The sequence below is a fragment of the Dermacentor andersoni genome, chromosome 11, assembly GCF_023375885.2.
Source record: "Dermacentor andersoni chromosome 11, qqDerAnde1_hic_scaffold, whole genome shotgun sequence".
Lineage (NCBI taxonomy): Eukaryota > Metazoa > Arthropoda > Arachnida > Ixodida > Ixodidae > Dermacentor > Dermacentor andersoni.
In genome coordinates, this window is record NC_092824.1 from 52,362,489 (window position 1) to 52,377,293 (window position 14,805).

Consider the following 14,805-nt stretch of genomic DNA (forward strand, 5'->3'; position numbering starts at 1 on the left):
GGGCGCGTGATTTATCCCTCGGCGCACGCGTTCGGCCGACGGGCAAATTACACCGCGCTCAGTCAGAGCAGCATCCGCCTCGCGAACAGCGTATATAGGTGCACGTGCAGCAGCGATGCGTCTTGTTGCGTGCAGCATTGAAAACGCCTTTGGTCTCTCTCTCTCTCTCTCTCTCTCTCTCTCTCTCTCTTTGTATATATATACAAGCGTTACTGACGAGTGTATTGGCACTTGAGTAAGTTCACGTTGAAAAAAGAAATACTGCTTTTTCCACTTCAACTTACTCAAACATGTAATACATCAGCGCTGCAATCACCCTTTGAGGCCGAAGGTTCCTTGCGTGCTAAAATTCTCGCGGCAGCGCACGCAATTATCGCGCATTTTAGATAGCGCGCTCAAAGCTCGCGGACGTTTGTTTGGTCGCGGCAACTGTATGGCGGCGCGCTAAAGCTCTCTACTATAATGACAGCTTGCGCAAACGCCAATTGAGGCGAGCACGTTGGATAAAGGCAGCTCTCGTCCTTTTCCTTTTTTTTGTATGCGTCTGCAGCGTACGTCACACACGCGGTGGCGCCTCGACGACGTCTCCCATGCAGGGCAGGGCGCCTAACGAGACCTATGCCGCATCGCGTGGTTCTCTACACGCGTCGTACCTCGGCTTTCGGACGAAGTGTACGCGGATTTTCGGGCTATATATAGTTGATCTGACACTATTACGGGTATCACAGATTTTAAGCAAGACGGCGCCTCGCTTTTTTTTTTTTTCTGCGGGGATGCACGGAACAAGTCAGTAGCCTTCCGCGGAGCGACCTGTCAAGAGTGCGTCCTCATTGCCATCTCGCACGCGGCAAAATTTAAACGCAATTCGGGCCAGTTCCTCCCTCTCCCCCTCCCCATCTCTCTCTCTCTCTCTCTCTCTCTCTCTCTCATTTTGCTGCATATCAGCGGTGTGTCCCGACGCTTCGAAAAAAGAAAACGGGGTGGGGGGGGGGGGGGGGGGAGAGAGCGCGGGTGAGATTGTGATGTGCTGCCCACGAGGCGAGCCTGCCTGAATATAGAGATCCCGCCGCGCGCGCATACACACCCGCGCACGATATGGATGGGCCGCTGGCGCGTTCGTCTCATGTAATACAGTGTCCAACCTAGGGGAGCGTCCGGACGGCTCTCCAATAAAAACTAGCCTCGCCCGTTCCTATAGGTCCCACCCTGCGTTTTTATTTCCGCTTCCAGCAGGGGGGGGGGGGGGGGGAGGGGGGGCGCACCGCGACTGGCGCGGAGACCCGCGCTGAGAGCTATACAAACGCTACGCCGACAATGTATCTGTCAGTGACATTCTCGCTTGGTTTGGCTAAAAAATAAAAATAACTAAATTTACTCATTGGGTTTGAGTGTCTCTGAGCTTGAACAGTGGGTTACGAGGGTCGTCTTAGTGTGGAGGGCTCCGGATTAATTGTGACCACCTGGGGTTGTTTCACGTGCGTCCACATGTATAAGCTGACGAGCCATTCTTGCACTCCCCCTCCATTGCAATGCGGTTGGGATCGAACCTGCGACCACCGTGCTCGGCAGCGCAACGCCATAGCCGCCCCGAAGGGTGTGTGGTTTGGCGTTTCTCTCTCTCTCTTTCTCTCTCTTGTCATGTCAATGAGATGTGATAACGTTCCCGCGTTTGTGACTTTTCCATGCGCTTTGCTCTGAACTCAAATGCTTCATCAAGCGGAGAGAATGCTCATGCTTGTCATAGGGCATACGCTGGCACTTCATTACGCATGATATGTGTATATACTTGTAACTTGATGCTAAACTAATGTCATGTAAATCTCGACATTTTTTCTCTCTCTCTCTAAGCGATGTATGTTTATAACGTATACATTGTTATTGAAATTTAACAAATTTGCATCCGGCACAAAATTAACTTCATTATACCCGATATTCGTTATAAGCATATATATTCACTAAACGCACATATTGGTAACATATAATTTATACATCCTTCGCAATATCAAATAATTTGTTAATCTGTGTTCGTTATATCGAGCTTAGCCTGTGCTGGGACAAAGGAGTGACAGAGAAATTTCTTTTTTTTTTCTCTTCTGAATGTAGAGATCGACCCGAGTTAAAGCTCCTATAGCTTGCTAGTCTGCACAGAGGGAGTGACAAAGCACCTACAACGAAGTGTTGCCTCGATTGCATTCGCAGGGACAAGCATTTGCGCTTAGCCCTCAACGTGGAGCGCCGTCGCCTTCACATGGATGCAAGTGGACCGCAAATCAACCATTCGCCAGCGGCAATGTATAACTCATTCCTCGGTGCTGGAACACACGTCTGGAATGCACGCTCAGCACAGCGCTGTCAGTGGCAGACGGCCTCCGGCGTCCCAGACGGACCGACTGACTCTTTAAAGCAAAGCACGGTGGACGACACGGCGCCGCCCCAGCGGCCGCCACGTATCCTTCTTCGCAACGACTCCGCGACCGCAGCAGTGCGTGATGTATAAAGGCCTCACACTTCTCAGATGGCGCGGCCGCAAAGGACTCCTCGACGTAACGCCCGGGGTCCGTCCTCATACATCTTCCTTAGGTTGTGAAGGCGCGGCCGGGGCGCCACCTGACGCGGCAGCGTCGAGCGAACGAAAATCGAGCGAGGTCGCAAGCAGACGGCTCCAAAGCAATCAGCGGGCCTAACGAACAGAAAGAAAGAAGCGAGCTGGCGGAACTCCTTTGGGCCTTGCGGCGCCGCGATGATCTGCCTTGTTCTTCGCTTCGTCCCTCACGTGCCCGTATACACGAGTGCTGCCGGAGCCAGCTGGAGGAATGTAGGGTGTGGCGTACCGGCGCAGTCGGCCGCTCGACGAGACCAGGCGGCCAATCGCGAGAGTTCGCTCAGCTCGCTTACTTTTTTACAAGACGTATACCGCACCGCGGGTAGTCGGTATGCCCCGGCCATATGCGCACACCTTGGGAGAGACCGACTTCAATCATAGCCTCCTCTCGCGTCTTCCGCGCCGCGGCCGGGCCCGATTTGTTTGAAGTGCCCTTCTGGACGCCGCGTTGTGTGCGTCTGTGCACGCAACTTCACGCCGTGTGAGCGCGCGCGCGTGTAAGTGCGGACGCGTTCCTCATCCTGAAACTTGGCGGGGGCGCGGTGGCCTCCGCCGCATCTCCTCGACCCTCCCTCCCCTTTGCGCACCTCTCCGCTGTCCGGTGGCCCGCTGGAACACAACGCGAGGAAGGGCGAGGCAATCATGGCGGATTATTGAAACAACAGCACCCCGCTGACTCGGTCGAGACGGACACGCCACGTCCTTGAGCCCTCCTCTCCCGCGGCCCCTCAACTCGAAGGGGAACACAGCGCGGCTCCCCACGGCGCACGTAACGCACCGTCTCGGGTTCGCCGCTCGCTCCAACTTGTTCTCGATCTTCGCTCGTCCTTCTTCTGACCGGCGCCCGAGACGTCGTCTGCTACGCGTGATGCCAGCAGACGGCCGGCTAGCACTGACGTGTACGCTGCTGGTTCGTCTGTGCAGCGGCTGATTGCCTGCCTCCGCCAAATGATGAGGCGCTGGCGGACGAAGGCTTTCCTTCGGGCGTCAAAAAAAAAAAAAAAAAAAAAAAAAAAAAAAAAAAAAACGTGACTCTGCCGAGTAGTTTCATCCATGTGGTATATGCGCGAGGGAGGCCGGGGTCGATGTTCTAGAGCGATTACTTTTTGCGAGGGTTCTGGTGACTTGGCACAGGGCGCGTTGAAGCACACGGATTGACGGACCGAAAGAAGAAAAGAAAGTAGAAATTTTATTCCTGATAAACACATGTAGTCGCCAGCGTTCCCTCCTACGCGTGCCCGTGATGTTTCTGTTGCATGTTTGGGGTGTTTCTTGATGTTCTGGTCAAGTCTTGCATAAGTGTTACTCTTCCAGTAAAGACAGGTACAGAAAATAGGGAGAGAAAGTAACTGTCCAGTTGACTACTCTGCATAGAGGCAGGCGAAAGGGAAGAAAAGCTGAGGAGAAATATGTGAAACGAATCTGTCCGCACAAACAGGTTGAAGGCACATGGCAGCGTTTGCAATCTTTCATACAGATCCGATGCCTTAAACACACACGAAGACCAGTGTACTTAAAGCTATTCAAGCTGATGTGTAAGCTGGGACCGGGCTCTATAGATTCTGCTTTCCGTAACGGGACGGTTGTCAAGTTTGTCGAGCGTTGTGCGAGGCGGTGTTCATAATTTCACAATGGACTGTCCAGAGAACATTCTCTATAAAAAGTAGCGCCGTTGTCTCAGTGGCCAAAAAGTTCGTATTCAGAATGTCTGGTCATTTTAGTGAAAAAGGTGTGTCATTCGTGAATGATATTCCAAGCCATAGACGACATATCAAAATTGTGCCACGCTGTGATAAGCCGTGCGTCCAGCTAAAGCTCTACGTAGCAGCGAGCGCTGGTCTTGCCGTGCCAGTTCTCTGCGTTGTCGTTTCGCGTCGCTTCAGTATGTGCCGTCTGTCGGGAGTCGTCTGCGCTGTTTTCACATAGCGTGAGGTACCCACGCATTCGAGGACTTCTGGCGAGTTTGGTGCAACGCCTTCTTCAGTAAACTCGCTCAACTCGTCGCCTTCGTCACATGCACGTGTTCGGATACAGAGGTCGGTGCCGTGGGATACTACACGGTACGGTATACGCGCCCCTGCCAACTCCATTATGGCTGCCAAGCGTCGCCGAGGTGCGCTTGTGGAGGCTGTCGGCGAAGCATGGCAGCGCGTGTATGCGTAGTGCGAGCTGACTCTAGTGCGAGCGGTTCACGCGCGACACCTATAGTAGCGAAAGGCGGCGAGAAAGGAATGCCCGTGCTAGCGCGAGCCCGATGGCGCGTTACTAATGTCGTCGCGGAACGCTCAACTATGCGACGGTCGTTGCTTGCGCTTCGCACGGATGGTGACGGTTCTCAGACGACGCCGCGGAGGTAGGGTTTATCCCCACACCGCTCGCGTTGCGACAAGAGGCCAGTGACGCCGAAAGAGGGGGTATGATTCTTTGTTTTTTCTTTTTTGCCGATCACTGTGTACGCCGACCAAAGTGCGACGATGCTGTCTCCAGATGGTTTCCTGCATAGTGCTGCCGTCTTGAAGTGCTCTTGCAGGAACACTGCATGCAGTGCTGCATATATACTACTACCGTTTCCATCAAGTACTCGATATCTAACCACTGTGAAGTATGCTAGCTGCCACCGATCCCATCTCCGACCCGCCGCGTTGTCCCTGCGCTAATGGCGTCGCTGCTTGGTATACGGGATCGCATTCCGATCGGGGACGTGTGCAAACACACTCGCGTACCGTGCTTTGGGGTGCACTTAAAGAGCCTCAGGTGGTCGAAATCGACCAGATGTACGGCGTCCCTTACATATTCATCGGATAGCTTCGGGACGGTAAATCTCACAATAGCGGCTCATTTCTTCTCCCCGAAATACACGTTAGCTACCGGTTTCAGGTCCATATCTATTAAAGTTTCGAATGCGCATCTCATAACCTTGACTTTCGATACAGTTATGAAATCTTGTTAATCAATTGCTGTTATACTCGCGGGGGCAGCCTTCTGTGGCGATGAAGGGAAAGCTGCGGGGACGGTGTGTCTGCACGTGTGTTGCTGCGCCCGAAGCATATCGGCGGCGTTCGACAGCGCTTTTTCTTTTTTTTTCATATATATTTCTTGGAACCGATACTGAATCAGGCGCAGCTTTCCACGTGCGACGGCTTCGCATTTGCTCAGACGCGGAAGAGAAAAAGCAGAATAGTGGGTTACATATATACACATTCAGCGGTGCATTTCGTCTTATCTTCCTGTTGTCCACGTTTTCTCACCCACAGTTTCAAACTAACGCTGACGAGAATGTAAAGAATCCTTTCAGGAGCACTCTCGCTTAGGCGTGCTTTGCTCCCCCGGTAGCTTCCCTTCGTACCCGGGCCTCAGTCGGTTGTTTCGTGACGTCAGATGCATTTTGGGTGGTCCCTTAAGCGGCGGCACATCGAACCCTTCGGGGACGTCCGCGGAATTAAGTCGCCCGGCTGGTGCGGCGGGTGCCGCGGGAAGCTGCGTGCCAGCGTCCGAGCAAGGCCCGCATGTTAAATGCGCCCATGCTGCAATCCTGCACGGGGCGACAGGGAGGGCGCCTCCCCCCCCTCCCCCCCCCCTCTTCCGAGTCGGCGGCCCGTAACACAGGCTGCCGCAATTTCCGAGCCACGCCCTCATTTCTGGGAAGATGTTGCCTCCGCGCTCGCTTTCTCCTCTCTGCGGTTCGAAGGCGTCTTACAGGGGGCACGCGCCTTATAGTCGACCTGTATGCATCGTATACATACGTGTGCCGTACGCGATCGCATATGGCCTCCCCTCTTGGGGCCAGAAAAATATTCGGGGGGGGGGGGGGGGCACGGAAATGCGCGCCCGGGTCGATGAGGCGATGCGGCATCCTCGGCCACACCCACCCAAGCACGACGATCGCTTGCGGTACGTGCGTATATGTATGCTGTATGGGAGCGATTACGAAACGCGCGGGGAACACCGTTCTCGGAGGCCATGCGCGAGAGAATCACCGGCGCGAGTTGCAAGGTTTTGGCTGTTCTGCATCGACCGTGCCTGCCTTAGAGGCTTATCAGCGGCAATAATTTCGGCGTCCCTACATACAGCCCTTAATGATTGATTCGCGCGGTTCAAACCCCGCGAATCAATTAACGTTATTCAACTTCCTTAAAACAACACTCGGTGAGTGAGGCCGCAGTGGGGCTGGTCTGCGGGTTCATTTCTTTCACTACTCGGATTTCTTTTACGTGCACCTATAGCTCTAAGTGCACGAGTGCATCTGCGTTTTTTTCCGCGGGCATCGAATGCGACCGCCGCGTCCGGGAGTTGAACCCTAGACCTCTCACTCAGCAGCAGCATGTCACAGCGACAGCGCCACCACGGCAGGTCATGTGCGTCCCTTAGATGCTACTGTTTGTTTGCTTGTGACGTCACTGTTAGGTGCTGTGTTAATAAAGTTGCCAGTTTCTGCACGTTTCGCAGAATATAAATGGCCGCGCCCGTAACGGAATTGCACATTCCTGCAGCCTCGGACGCTGCGTTCAAATGTGTATTGCAGGAGGCTACGTCCGTAGGCAGATAAATCGGCCGTAACATTTATCTTTTCTTTTTTATTTTCTCCAGAGCAGCTGATCCGGGGGGCCACCGAAACCGGCGCTGCTGCTGTCGCATGCACTGCACGGGCGCGCATCAGCGATGCACCGAGGGCGAGCCGGCAGGCAGAGAGAGAGCCGGCATCGGGCCGGCCAACGCGTTGCCCCCGTGGGCGTTGTTCGGAATCCGCGTAAAATCTGCCCCGCGCTTGCTCGCTCAAATCTGCCCCCTTCTGCTGCTCCCCCCCCCCTCCTGCTTTTCTCTTCCCTGAGCCGACTCGGTGGCGCCGCTATAGCGTGGGTGGGGCTGCCGGCATACCACCACCGCCGCGGCGCCATCTTGCTTGTTTTCTTTCTTTCCTCTTCTTCGGTACCTTCCGCGCCGGCAGACCCCCTCGGCAAACGTTGTTGATCTGGTTCCTCTTGTTGCGTACTTTCGACCCTCTCGTCTGCTTTCGTTTACCCTGCATTAGCATCGCCTTCCTCACTACTTTCCCCTTCCTTGTGATTACCGTATTCTTTTTTTTTTGTTTTCGTGCTTCTGCACCGCCGATCGAGCGTTCTACGGTAGAACGCCTTTGGTCGCCCGGAGAGTGCACATATATCCTCACACCGGTCGTGTCCTCTCTGACCCAGAGCTGGGTGCGTCGGTGCTCGCCTTTTGTGCGAGTCTCCGGCGAACGCGCTGCGGTGGTGTTTGCGGAGGGCTGTTCTTGTCTGTCGAAACAGCCCGTTCCGTTGCCGGAGCACCGCGAACCAGCCATGCACCATACTGTGGTGCGTGGCTGGGGTCGTCGTCGTCGTCTGCTCTGCCGCTCCGCATCCGGCTCTCTATAGCAGACGACGCGGCACTCGCTCTCTGTACCAGCGGCGCTCCTTCTCTCCAATAAGGGTGTAGCGTGTAAAAGCTCTTCGCGTGCGATACGCGGGGGGGGGGGGAGGGGGAGAGAGGGGCCAGGGTTTCCGGATGCGAGCGAACCCGAAATCGTATACCTGTGTAATAGGTGTGGGCATGCTGCACTCCTACTAGACATGCTGGTCACCTTCGTGATGGTGGTGGTGTCCGCAAGGTCGCACGTTCGACTCCCCTGCCGTGGCGGCCATATTTCCAGGGGGTAGTAGTAAGTGGGTTTCTTATTTGTGTATACGAAGGATAGGAAGTCACTGCTGACCTCACTTTAACTGTCCGGCATAATCTCTGCTGTCACCGGAACGCTGGTTTGCATGTGGAATTACGGTGCGAAAGGAAAGGAAGAGGTGAAATTGCAGGAAGGAAGCGATTTACAAGACCATACAGTACAATAAAGAGTGACTGTGTCATTGCGAAAAAAGAAAAAAGAACAGAAACAAATCTAGTTCACTTGTACTAACTCGATCGGGCGAAATGCAACACTCCTGTATTTTACTTTCGGTGCAGGGTAAAGGATTCTAGCGGCGCAAAACAAATTACGAACTACAAGTTATTTATGAGACACGCTTCCGCTATTTAGGGCAAACATCGCTGGTTACCTACAAGAAATGTTAGGGCTTTGCTATGGTTCGGTTAGCGGTGGCGTGAGGTCATTGTCCGAACCATGTAGGCGCGATTTTGCACTCCATCAGAAAAGGCTTATAGCCGCCCTGTTGGCCAATCGGGGATGGAAAGACGGCGAATTCGACCGTTTGCGGGGGAACTTGACAGTGTCCACATGAGAATAAATGAGAATCACGAGAAATAAACATGAGAATCAAGAGAAGTAAAAGGAAAACGTAGACAGGCGTAGTGCGTCCGCTTTGCCGTGTACCGACGAGAATTGTTACGAAAGCGTATACAGCTCTACACGCAAGTTTCGGAGGCTCGCAAATGGCTATTACATGACTCACATCTGCGCGACGTGGCTTCTCGCCGCTTAACATGCATCACTCCCGGATGCGAGTATACTCGTACATAAACCAAACAAAATTAGAAAAAGAAAAGAGGGGGTTGGGGAGGAATACGAAATGAAAGCTGCGTCAGTGGACACGTTCGGCATGCACGCAACATGCATATTATAGTTTCGCCTTTGCCTTGCCTCGTTTTCTTTATTTTTTTCCCCCGCTCACAGTCGCCCCAAGCGCGACATTGTCATCGGCGCCGACGAAATTGGCTGCTTCAAGCAGCAAGCCGCCTTCTTGACTCGGCGGCGGAAAAGGTCGCACATGTATGGCTCTGAGTCAGGCAAAAAAAGAAAAAGAAAGAAAAAAGTTGCGAGTGTGTCTCCGCGCGTCTCCATTACTTTGCTTCCTCCTCGAGGAGTCTCTATTTAGCGCGCGCGCGACAAAGGCTCGGCGACAAACCGCGCCGCTCCGGACAGGAAAAAGTGGCGGCGACCGCATATAGTGCGGCGCACGGTCAAGTAGGAACGAAGCGAAGACGAGAAGTGGCGCTCGGACGGCAAGGCGAAGCTATGAAAGAGGATTCTCGAAGTCTATAGGTGTCGTTCGGCTGCGCATCTTTCTTCTTCTTTCTTTCTTTTTCTTTTTGTTCACGTAAAGAAAGGAATCCACCACTCCGAGAAGAGAAAGAAAGATAAAAAGAAAGAATAAAAGTTCGCCCCGGGTGCCCCGCCCCACCTCGCTCTGTCACGTGTGCAGCATAAAAGGGACGCCCTTTGAGCCCCGCGCAAGCAAACGCACCCGCGGACACAACATTGTGACGCGCGCGGTCGGCGGCGCCGCCAGACGACGTTCTCGAGCAGACGACATAAAACTCGACAGGCAAAAAAAAAAAAAAAAAAAAGTGCCTGTGCGCACCGAGAGGCTGTGTTCTGCCCTTTCTTGTTTTGTTTTACTTCTCGTTATTGCTGGTTCTTTTTGTTCTGTTGCTTTTTTTCCCCCTTCCTTTTCGGTCCTCACGAATTCCTGCGGTTTCCTTTTCAGCGAATATCGAGACGCGTCCGACTCCCCCTAGACGAGAGTGGTCGAGCATCTTTCTGCGTACCGTACAAGAATGCGAAGTTTGGCTTCGTTGAGCAGCATAACGTTTTGAGAGAACACAGCGCTAAGTTATGTACAGGAAGTCGAAACAGAAAGGCGTTATCAACTGGTGGGCTCTTCACATAAAAATATACTTATACAAGGTGTCTCAGACTTTTGTATTTGGCTCCTTTAGCATCATACACCGCAGTCCATCTTCACCGATAAAAAAAAGAAAAAAAAAAAGAAACGAACTATGCCCGACCAGTTGGTGGAGGAGCTGCTTGGAGGCGGCGTCCCCATAAGTACGTATTCCAATTTTTGCGGCATTTCCCGGCTCAAATCCGGGCTCATCTCAAGGTAAGAGTGGCTTTTCCGGTATTGTACTAAGGTAATTTACGAGCATACAGCTGCCATTGTGTTTCTCTTTACTGCCCCATCTAAAGGCGAAACGGACCCTCCGAGGAATGCGCCGTTAAATGCAAACATTTGCGCAATCAAAAGCGGCGGCGTCGCAAAGCACTCCACACCCCCTCACCCTCCCTCGTGGGTTCCCTCCCCCCCTCTCTCGGGCAAAGTGCCAACGCCGGCGGGCTTTCCAAAACGAAGTCGCTGAAAAAGCGATTTCTTCTCGGCGCGGTCAGTTTTCGCCGTGTCCCTGCGTAGGATACCTGTTTATTTATTTAGTTTTTGTTGTTGCTCTTAGCGGGGTGCACTGCGTTTTATATTGCCAAAAACACCGCGCTCCGTTCGCTTCGTCCGCCGTCCCTTATCCGCGGCGGGCACAAGACGCACTGCCGGCTGTCCGCGCTCGCGCGGCTTCTCAAAGTCGCGCCAGCGAGAAGACGGCGGTCGTAAATTCTGGCTTTTCGGCGTCGGACCAGGCTCCGTTCGTCGTTTTCTTGTCTTGCGTTCTTTCCGCAGGTGTACAGAGTCTACCACCTCCCCTCCCTTTCCATAGGCCTTCTTGACCCTGCCTCCTCCCCCCCCCCTCCCCGCCAGTTCTTCCCTGACCCCTCTCGAGGATGTTTTCGCAGTGCAAACAAATTAACCGCGCAAGCGCACACGTAGGTTCGGTTCTGGTGGCAAACAAACGTACCGGTCGGTCGCGCCGGTTCGATCGCTACCCAATAAACAAACGTCGTGCGGACGGAGTCGCCGCCTTCTTAGCCGGGAAAGTCAACTTTGGTCTCGTCTCCGTAGCTGGGCGGCCCAGGAGCGACCGTCTGATGGCCACTCCAGTGACATAAGCGTCTGGTTGATTTATGGGGATTTAGGGGAGTCATTTGGGACGGTACGGGGCACAGTGACCAACGCCTTGTGGTCAGTGAGTGGCAACGAACGACGCGCCATGCGGGCAGGTATAATCGCAAAGTCTCTTCAATCTGCCTCTCTCTGATTCAAGGCGATCTGCGCGCGGAATCGTTCGACCCCGTCGCTTTCGCTATGGTCAACTAATCGGGAGCGAGAACTCTCCGAGTTGTTGTTTCTCTCATTCCGATGTCATTATTTTCAAGCGCGAAAACTAGCCGTTCGTCGTCGTCGTTCTCTAACCGCAGAATAACGTGGCCCGGTTTGATTGTGGGCTTGGTTCGGTTAGCTCAGCTTAAGTTCAGCTCAGAACACGCAAGGAGGAGTTGCGAGCAAGTCAAATGAGGCCAATCCATTGCGTATACAGAGCTAAAATAGCGAACCGGAAAGTTGTTCGAAGCCAGGAGGGGAAAAAGTTTAGAGCCAAATCCACGTACCGCCCGTCATTCTCATTGCTGGACTTCGTCTACACTGCGGGACGGTCAGGGACCATCGCAATATCCTGCATCTCAACTTCGGTCAAGAGGGTTGAGTGTAGACTTCATAAGTAATGGTTCCAAGCAATTCTGCGCATTATACGACAATACCCCAGTGGGGAGTTTTGGTCTTTTGATATTCTTTTTTTTCGTTGCAATTGGCTATACAATGCTCATATGCCGTCGAAATCTACAGACTAACCAGAGCAACCACGGAGGCTTTGCGAAATAGCGTATGCCATCAGTACCTTCGCACGTTTGGCTCCATTCACAATGTTGTAGAATGTTGTGACGTGCATCTCCACTTTTCTTTCATACAACAGTTGTAAGCGTGCCTACGGGTCAATAAATTTCCTTGTCATCTCCACTAAATCGCATATGACATTCATGCGGGATACGAGTCGCTAGCAATTTTTTAGTATTGGTGCGTTTTTGCGCGCATGGGGGGGTATGTGTTATTGTTGCGTGCAGTGCTTGCTTTGTTTTCTTTTTTTTTTTGTTTTTATCCCGCTTCCTTTGTTTCATCTCTTACCATCTCATCTGCACTGTGTACATACCATGCCTCCTGGCCTGTCGCTAAGCCAACCTCTCTCTCTCTCTCTCTCTCTCATTGCTGGATGAACCACTGCGCTGGCGGCGCTGGTAGACACTGCAGAGCTATAGCTACGTACTTCCCGCTTGAAACTATATGTGTGGTGAGCGAGGTCTTCCCGGAATGCCCCGCCGCTGCTGGTATACCAGGAGGGCGGGTGCCGTGCGCTTGACGAGCATAATAATAATAACAAAATAATAATAATAATAAAAAACCCGGCAAGAGCTCGGCCACCACCGCCAGCAGCGTTCATTCCACGGGCTCTCTCGTTTCGCTCTCGCGATGACTTTGTCCGGCGCCGCTTTCATTTCTTTCTCGAAACCTCCCCGCTGAGCCTTTTGCAGCCGGGTGCGCTTTGGCCGAGCTGACCGCTCCCTTATCAGCGGGAGCACGTTTTTTTTCTTTTCTTTCATCTCCGCGGGTGCAGCAGCAGTGTTCGAGAGAGATAGCGCGTGGCAGGAACGTTTAAATATAGAAGAGTCACCGAGGAGAACCGTCGAATGCAAGAAAATAAAAAATAAAACGACAAAGCGTACGGTCTGAGAGACGTCCCGCGGAGTCTCTTGTCTCGCGAGCGCCACACAGGTTGACACTTTCTCGACGGCGCGGCGCTGAGATCTCGATAGCGACGAAAATGCACGCGAGCGGCGACGGTCGAGAAAGAAGGCTGTTATAGCCCGCGGAGAGTGGACGACCACCCTCGTGTTCTCCAAAAGTGGGTCTCGACTCGGGCGCCCTTCGTCGACTGCCAGGCCGAGTGGACCGCTGCGCCGGCGCTGGATCTTCGGAAGAACGTAAATACGGGTCGCAAACGCTATACAGCGAGTCGGTAGAGAAATCACAGAGGAGCGTTATTGGAACTTGCAATATATGTCGCTCGTCTGCGATTCATGCACGACTATTAGATTACTCGAGAGAGAAAAAAAAAAAAAACAAAGAAGAAACATCGATTTCTAGGAAAACGGTGCAAAAAGGAAATTGTTGCTCGGGAAATTGGTACGCTGTATGTGTTCCTTTCGAAGGCGCGAAACAGAACGCGCAAAGAAATGCGCTTGCGTTGTCGGGACCTTCGAAGAGAACGCGTCGCGCGGGGATACGCCCACATGCACCCGGGCAAGAATGTTCATGCGCGGGAATCGTTCGGAAGAGCCAATTTCAGCCAATCCTGATGCACGACACATTATCAGCGAAGGCAGTCAGCCAGTGTCAACGGACACTTGCGAACTCTAAACTTTGCGAATGCCGCCCATGGCTAGCTATACACCGTCGATTCCCGCGGAGAATCCCCGTTAAATCTCGATAGTGTTGTTGCTGCTGCCGTTGTTGTAGCCTTCGTCCGACGTCACAATGAGTTGACCTGTGCACGTTCGCATCGTAATTTTTGCCAAGCATCCAAAGGAGTCTGGACGTGAGGAAAGCGCGGCCGCTCTACCAAAACTCTGTCAATCCTACATAGAAAAAGCAAGATAATAATAATAATAGGTCAAAGCTGATCGACCGTTAGGTGGCACGGCACGCCGATCGACACAACAACGTAGCTTATACTTTGTGTACCGGCGCAACAGCTATAAGGCGCGGCCATTACGGACTCCCGGTATACAAGCGAAGGAACTCTGGCAGATTACAGCCTCTGGCGAGCGCCCCGTTCGATTCGCAAGGTCTTGAGAAAAAAGGCAGAGAGAGAGAGAGAGAGAGAGAGAGCGACGAACGCGTTCACCCGCATTCGAGCGTACGATCGGGTGACGACAGCTCCGACGCGGCGCCTTACACACGGGACGCATATAATGGGTGCAAGACTTGCTCGCGTAGATGTTTCTATTCGTCCTCCATCGACTTCCCGCCCGCGGCGCGATTCGGAACAGTTGGTCACCAAAGCGGGCCACGCAATGGTATAATAATAGCGCACCCCAAAAGCGCCGGAGGCGCTACCAAGCGATCGTCTCTGGACGTCCGTTGGAAGACCTCAGACCATAATAGAAGAAAATAACACGCACACTATAGAAAGATATGCGATTGAATGTGCGCACGAGAGAGGCTCTAATGAAGCCGAGACGACCACCTGTGTATGGGCAATCACCACGGGAGTACGGAAAATGTTAGCGGCCAGGGCACTCCGTGCATTATCCCCCCCTTCGTTCCACAAATCTATACTTTCGCTGGCTAACCTTGCCCGAGGGCCGAATGCGCCGTCCCTGGCGGAGCGCGAATGTGCGGGGTTTAAATGAAACACGCAACACTGACCGCAATTGCCTGCCGGTCGCTGTAAACGCCGCGCGATCACCCTCTCTCCCCTCCCCCCACCCTCCGCGCGCGCTAAAACTAGCAGGCGCGCCA

The 14,805-nt window shown here is 53.2% G+C and overlaps 1 protein-coding gene and 2 long non-coding RNA genes across 3 annotated transcripts in view; 2 read left to right on the forward strand and 1 right to left on the reverse strand.

Moving 5' to 3' along the window:
• LOC126518192 (uncharacterized) overlaps positions 1 to 14,805 on the reverse strand; it is a 99,955-nt gene that overhangs the window by 52,883 nt on the left and 32,267 nt on the right. The gene's annotated exons all lie outside the window — the stretch shown is intronic.
• The window catches only part of LOC140213957 (uncharacterized), a 102,745-nt gene that overhangs the window by 27,029 nt on the left and 60,911 nt on the right, over positions 1 to 14,805 (forward strand). The window lies entirely within an intron of this gene.
• Positions 1,923 to 10,255, forward strand: LOC129381712 (uncharacterized). The gene is made up of 2 exons (XR_008609823.1): positions 1,923 to 2,482; positions 10,057 to 10,255. It is a non-coding gene; the product is annotated as an uncharacterized lncRNA (long non-coding RNA).